This window comes from Pseudoliparis swirei, chromosome 6, assembly GCF_029220125.1.
Source record: "Pseudoliparis swirei isolate HS2019 ecotype Mariana Trench chromosome 6, NWPU_hadal_v1, whole genome shotgun sequence".
Lineage (NCBI taxonomy): Eukaryota > Metazoa > Chordata > Actinopteri > Perciformes > Liparidae > Pseudoliparis > Pseudoliparis swirei.
In genome coordinates this window covers 24304866-24312009 of record NC_079393.1, presented here as the reverse complement: position 1 = coordinate 24312009, position 7144 = coordinate 24304866, and the positions used below count along the sequence as shown (strand labels likewise).

Here is a 7144-nt window from a genome sequence, read left to right as displayed (position 1 = left end):
AGGGTCGCGCTTGTTTAGTAAACAAAGGTCAGCTGTCTAGATGTATGATCCACCTCAAGGCTGAGAAAGAAGACTTATCATAGAAAGACTTTCACAGCTACCTGATTCCTACATGTCCCCTGAATGCAGCATGGCATCAGGACGCACCTGTTGCTTTGAAGAACAGAAAAGAACAACTCTCGGGGTGACAGTGAAGATACTGGAGAGCAAACTGATACTACTCTTATTATTGGATGACATTATATATAAACAAACGTGGATTGACCCTCATTGCCGACTTCAAATAAACAGCGCCACACAGCACATACACTTCCGTTCAAAAGTTTGGGGTCACTTAGAAATGTCTTTATTTTTCAAAGAAAAGCACTGTTTTTTCAATAAAGATAGCATTAATCAAAAATACACTATACATTGTTAATGTGGTAAATGATTATTCTAGGTGGAAACGTCTGGTTTCTAATGAAATATCTCCATAGGTGTATAGAGGCCCATTTCCATCAACTATCACTCCAGTGTTCTAATGGTACATTGTGTTTGCTAATCGCCTTAGAAGACTAATATCTGATTAGAAAACCCTTGTGCAATTATGTTAGCACAGCTGAAAACAGTTATGCTGGTGATATAAGCTATACAACTGGCCTTCCTTTGAGCTTGAAGAACAAAATTAATACTTCAAATATTAATCATTATTTCTAACCTTGTCAATGTCTTGACTATATTTTCTATTCAATTTTCAATTCATTTGATAAATAAAATTGAGTTTTCATGGAAGACACGAAATTGTCTGGATGACCCCAAACTTTTGAACGGTAGTGTACACTGTAAGAAAAAAACTCGTAAAAAGAAGGTCAAATGACTGGCAGCTACGGCTGCCAAACAAAAACCGTAAATTTAAGGTAAAATACCTTACTTCAAATAAAGGACGAAAACCATAAATTTACAGTAATTTTCATTAAAGATTTTGCAGTGAAATTACTGTTTTTTTACAGATTTTTCCTGTAATATTACAATCAAACACCTGAATTAAAGTGATATTTCTATAGGTTCTGCAGTGAAATACTGTTATTTTACAGATTTTGCCTATATTATTAGTCAAATACCTTCAATAAAGTGATATTTCTAAAGGTTTTGCAGTGAAATACTGTAATTTTACAGATTTTGCCTATATTATTAGTCAAATACCTTCAATAAAGTGATATTTCTAAAGCTTCTGCAGTGAAATACTGTAATTTTACAGATTTTCCTAGATTTTTAAACACCTTCGATAAAGTGATATTTCTAAAGGTTTTGCAGTGAAATTCTGTGATTTTACAGATTTCTCTTGTATTATTACAATCAAACACCTTCAATAAAGTGTTCAATTATTATGAAATATAAGCTTTTGAGATTACTGTGAAAAATCTAAATACATTTAAACATCTACAAAACTTTCAATGTTTCAATTTAACTAGGGGTTAGAAACTTAATTACAAAGAAAGTACACACCAATATTGATTTTAAAACATTTTATTTAATGTACATTTTCAAAATCAACCAATTATTCACCATCAGTTGATAAGTCAAAGCAAAACATACCGCAAAAGGTCCATAAATATTTACCATAAGTGACAGTGCAGATAAAGAACAATCTTCCAAATTTCCAGTAATCAGCCAGATCCTCGGTGCATCTGGGGAAAAAAGAGAAGGACAAACAAATTCACTGGAAAGTCCTTAGAAAGTTAGCTTTGTTTTCTTACCATTCCTTTAAACAAGCTTAACCCTTGTGTTGCCTTAGGGTCATTTTGACCCGAATCAATATTTCACCCTCCCCCCGCCTATGGGTCATTTTGACCCGATTCAATGTTTCACCCTCCTGTTACCTTTATATTTACTAACATATTTTACCCTTTGGGTTCAATTTGACGCCAGCAATTAAAACCTCCAGAAAATTATTAGAATTAATATTGTTTTCCAAGTTTAAGTGTGAGGCACTTTATGTTTGTTTGTTTGTTGACTACCGAAAGAACACCGACATTAAACATTGAATGGGGTCAAATTAATCCTAAGGCGGGGGGAGGGTGTAAAATTGATTCGGGTCAAAATGACCCTAAGGCAACACAAGGGTTAAACAAACTATTTTGAAATTGTCTGTACCAACAGTTGCCGTTATGAAACATCCTGTCAATCTGAACACAGTCAGCTTTTAGAATGATAGTAATGAAATGTTTACCTATTTAAAGATGCACCTAGTGCATGTCTTAGCACTTCCATCAGAAACACATTTCAATAACTTCATGAGTCACAAACCATAGCAACGGCAAGCCTGTCCAAGCCGTGTTCATCACGATTTAGTGTCCTCTTGAAACACCTTTTCTTAATTTGCAGCGCTTTTCTGTACCGCGTTGTGTCGTCTGAATTTGCAGCGCTTTTTCTAAATGCTGCACATGTGCTGTCAATTTGATGAAGTTGTTTTCTTAATTTGCTTGTGTTTTGTCTATTAGCATGTTTCATTAAGTTGCAGTGCCCTGACCTCTCAGGGCCACCGTACAACTCAAAAGAAGGAAGGCCGAAGGAAAAGCTACCCAGTTTTTTATGGCCAGTGGGGGAAATGTCTTAAAAAAGTGCTTTGCTAAGATCATTAAAGTACTTAAGAAATAATATCTAATATTAATCACGATGTAAGGTTTAGCAATAGTGGTTCAAATGGACTAATATCTTTTATATATGCTGCAGTGGATACTTACGAGTGATGGACTTTGGGTGTTTTCCCGTCAATGCTTGATCTGAAAAATGTAAGCAAGTTTTGCGCAATTAGTTATTATCAGTGTTGAAAAGGGTAATGTGAAAATGAATCAGAAAAAAAACTGCCACCACATATTTTAGTTTGAGTTGTGCTGGCACCCATCATTTGCTAGACTGAACTACATCACCGCTTACCTCAATTTAGCCTCGACAAGACTGGTGTCCGAATCATTGGGTCCAGACTGAAGACAGGTGGGGACAGAATCTCATGCTGACATGTCCAGGAAACTGGAACTTAAGGCAGGCGTAGTCATCATTACTGCTTGAAGACTCACAGGTCAACCGGTTGTCTGTGGGCTGACATGATTCTCTCTACAGCCAGAAAAAAGACAAAATAGAAAAGATTAACAATAATAATATAACTTTAAATAGCATTTACAACATAAAAGTGGTTCTAACAATAACGATGTATTCTGTTGTTAAATTAAGACACTGAACTTAAAACAACTTACTTCCGTTTATCCTTGACAACTTCTATCTGATCATGGGTAACTAAATGTTCTACTTCTTAATTACATAAATGTAAACATTGACTCAAAGGACACTCTTTGGTGACGTCCTCATCTGATAATGTGGACAGTAAATGAAGATTTGATCATGAAACCATCCCCTCACTGGACAGCTCACGGCGCTTCTGAGGAGCTGTGAGCCGTCATGTCCGCCACAGCGCAGTTATACGCGTCATGTTAACAACAGTCACGTGAACAGAGTCCCGACCACGTCAACAGCATCAAGTTAAGAGCGTCACGTGAACAGAGTCCCGACAGCATATGACACAGCGCAGTTTATAGCGGTCACGTGAACAGAGTCCCGACGTCACGTGAACAGACCTGTACAATAACGTGTCTGGTCACGTGACTGTCCGGACTGACCGCTCCGGTATTTGTGAGCTCGTCTATACATGTCTGCTTGGAACCAGTTTCAAAGCACTTCAATAAAATCGTGGTTATTAGATGAAGTGTGTAGCACGTGACCCCTCAGGTGTATTAATCCACCTGCCACAGTAATGAACCTATAACACGAGCGTTAGCTAAACATTACCTGGGCTAACATGTGTAAAGTAAGCTAATGTTGGCTCTTTCAACACAGAAACCGACAACCTACGTTACATCGACGATGTTAAAGAAACGTGAACACACTTCACACTGAACAGATAGCCAAGTTAACTTACTCTTGATGTCCAAGGCGACACAGAACTGCAGAAAACTATGCCTCGAATTCAAAAGTAGCTACCCGCTAGCTCACATGAGGCTAGCTCAACCCCTCATGGGAGAGCCGAGTAGAAACCTCAAAGTGTCACAAACGTTGCTCGTTCAATACAACAACGTTACTCTGAAATTAAATTAAGTTGGCATGTCAGGAGGCTGTCGTTCCCTCTGTGGCGTTTCCTGAGTCACTGAAGCCGGAGAGCAGCGCGCAGCCCAAACTGCGGAGAAGTGGCGCGAAACCGGGTTCAACAGTTCAATCTGCTTTTTTTGTGTTGATTGCTGTGATTAGTCTGATCACTGACACCTGGCCTCTCCTTTGAACTCTCTCTCTCTCTCTCTCTCTCTCTCTCTCTCTCTGTTGGACAGGCCGTCTGTCTGTCTCTGTTTGTGCTATTTTCTTCTCTAGTAACTAGATTCTTAGAAGAATACAATACAATACAATAAAATAGCAGGACAGGACATATTACATTTAAGAAGTTAAAAAATAAAGGACATTTAAAAAATAATAAAAATGAAAGTAAATACAGTGTATCTAAGTGTATATAAAGTGAAAGCGGTGCAATGTTCATTGATGTTGTTCAATTTGAGGAGGATCTGGCCAGAGGTGATTCATTGTAAAGTCTAATAGTTGCCAGGAATGTTCTCCTGTAACTGGAAGGTTCTCCTGTATCTGGAAGGTTCTCCTGTTTCTAGAAGGTTCTCCTGAATCTGGAATGTTCTCCTGTAACTGGAAAGTTCTCCTGTATCAGGAATGTTCTCATGTCTCAGGAATGTCCTCCTGTATTTGGAAGGTTCTCCTGTATCATGAATGTTCTCCTCTATCAGGAATGTTCTTCTGTATCAGGAATGTTCTCCGGTCTGTCCTTGTGAAGCAGAGCTAAAGCAGTCTGTTGGAGAACGTGCTCCGCTGTCCCTGCAGTAGGTGGTGGAGAGGGTGGTCCGGTTCTCCAATATGGACAAACATTTCTTCATGTCCTCCTCTCCACCTGTTCCGGGTAGTCCTCTTTGCAGCCAATGATGGAGCCGGCCTTCCACACCAGTTTAGTGAGTCGGTTGGTTTTCTCCAGTTACAATGTTGCTCCCCCAGCAGAGTACGGAGAAGTTCAGAGCACTGGTCCAACAGCCTGGTAGAACATCACCAACATCTCAGAGCACTGGTCCAACAGACTGGTAGAACATCATAATTGAGATTTGTCATATTACAAACATTTGAGGACTTGTGAACCTTTGAAGGAGTGCATTTTTTGTTCTTCTCGGTTTTTAAACCGCTGCCAAGCAGGGATGCTAAGTGCTAGATATTGCCAGCCTACATGGTTGGGTCCCATTTGGGAGTGGCTACAACCTGGTAAAGAAAGCTAAGCTATGACATGTTTCGAAAAAAAGAAGCTAAAATCAGTCCAAACTCTTAACAGGGTCTCAGATTTGTAAAGCCACACACCCTCTTCAAGTCCTGGATTTCAGACAGACAATTAACTCTTGTGGGTGTTTTGGGGGAAATGTCACCCCATCACCTCATTGTAGGCCCTGTCCTGAGTGTCTGTGTTCAATCTTGGATATCCAGGACTAATATTTAGGAGATTATGACCATTTTTGCACTTGTCAAAAAATATGCGAATATAAGAGAATTCGGCCCAATTTGACCCGTTGGACCTTTTTTTGAGGCCCTTAACTCAGAGCTATTGGTCCAAAACTCTAGGGTATTCATATTAAGAAGTTCCTCTTTGAATCTGAAGAGGATCCACATATCTAAGTTGGTTGAAAGTAGGACAAATTAACTAAAAGTTTGGTTTTAAGGATTTTCCTCTTGTAAAGATTCTAGAGGCGATTTCACCCCATGATGTCAATGTATTATATTTAGGTAAATATAATATGTAAGATTAATTTTAAAAGACAATTAGGAGGTTAAGGGTCAGTTGGCAGAGTAGTGTGTTTGTGTGTGTGTGTATGTGTGTGTGTGTGTGTGTGTGTGTATGCATGTGTGTGTTTAAAAAGATGTTAGTGTGTCAGAATTTCTTTTAATTTATTTATTATCAGTTCTGATTACAAATATTGGACTCTGGACAAATAACAGCAAATACTCATGGTCGCCCTATGCTCCTCTAAAGAACAAGTATCAAAACTTATCATTATTTCTTCTACTTTGTACTCTTGAAAAAACTGCAATATGTATATGTTTAATGAAATGAAAGAAGTTAGCTAAATTTAGATTTAGAATTACAGAGTTTGAATGTAAAAGTACATGTTAATATAAATATAATATGATCTACACTGTAAAAAGGAATCTGTGAAATATACGGTAAATTACTGGCAGCTGTGGTTGCCAGAACTTCACCGTAAAAAATAAAGTAAGAACGTAAAAGACATTACGGTATACGTTTTTGAAACCGTAAAATTCACAGTTGAGAACTGCTTTTTGTTTACGGTAAATTACTATTAAAAAAACGGATATATCATGAATCCGTTTACGGTTATTTGCTTTAGAAAAAACAGCTATGTTATAAACGTGTTTACAGTAAATTCTTGTAAAAACAGCAGTTATACTGTAAAGCTAATTCAGTCTCTCAGTGAAAAACACAGTACAACTGTATCATATATTATGGTACTTTATTGAAAAGTTCAACTTAACGGTGAATTACCGGCAGCTATGGTTGCCAGAAATTCACCGTAAAAAGTAAAGTGACAACGTATAATACATTACGGTATTTTATTACCAAGTTCAAAGTAAATGGCCAGCAGTTGCCCAAATTCCGGTGCAAAAAATATGGTACAACGTATTACAATTGGTTGGCATAGATTTTACAGTCAACATTCACGTATTGTAAATTACAATGGAAATATCAAATAACGCCTATTGTAAATCAAGATACAGACCATCGTTGATAAACCTTAAGAAACTAACATTCTCTGTGAGAAACAGGTTGCACTGATCCAATAACTTAACCGTATACTCACAAAGCATTGTTGAGATCTTGAAGAAACAGCATGTGGACATGAAGGTATATCCATGAATAAACATGAAAAGATTAGCCACTTGATCATAACGAGTCATAGGGTCTCACACGGACACACAGTTCAGGAAGCTGAGCTGTTCAGGAAGTTCTGCTTGAGGACTCGCATGTTGACCATCTTCACTGTGGATTGGGAGGATCCTCTCT

General features: G+C 37.9%; 1 long non-coding RNA gene across 4 annotated transcripts; it reads right to left on the bottom strand.

The window, feature by feature from the left end:
* Positions 1-1490: 1490 nt before the first annotated feature.
* LOC130195569 (uncharacterized) lies at positions 1491-4109 on the bottom strand. 4 transcript variants are annotated; one of them, XR_008832092.1, is made up of 4 exons: positions 3953-4109; positions 2917-3093; positions 2724-2762; positions 1491-1667 (listed from the first exon to the last, which is right to left on the bottom strand). It is a non-coding gene; the product is annotated as an uncharacterized LOC130195569 (long non-coding RNA). The 4 variants fall into 4 exon arrangements; XR_008832090.1 differs by lacking the exon at positions 3953-4109 and adding an exon at positions 3234-3677; XR_008832089.1 differs by lacking the exon at positions 3953-4109 and having other exon boundaries at positions 2917-3220.
* Between the last annotated feature and the right edge of the window lie 3035 nt (positions 4110-7144).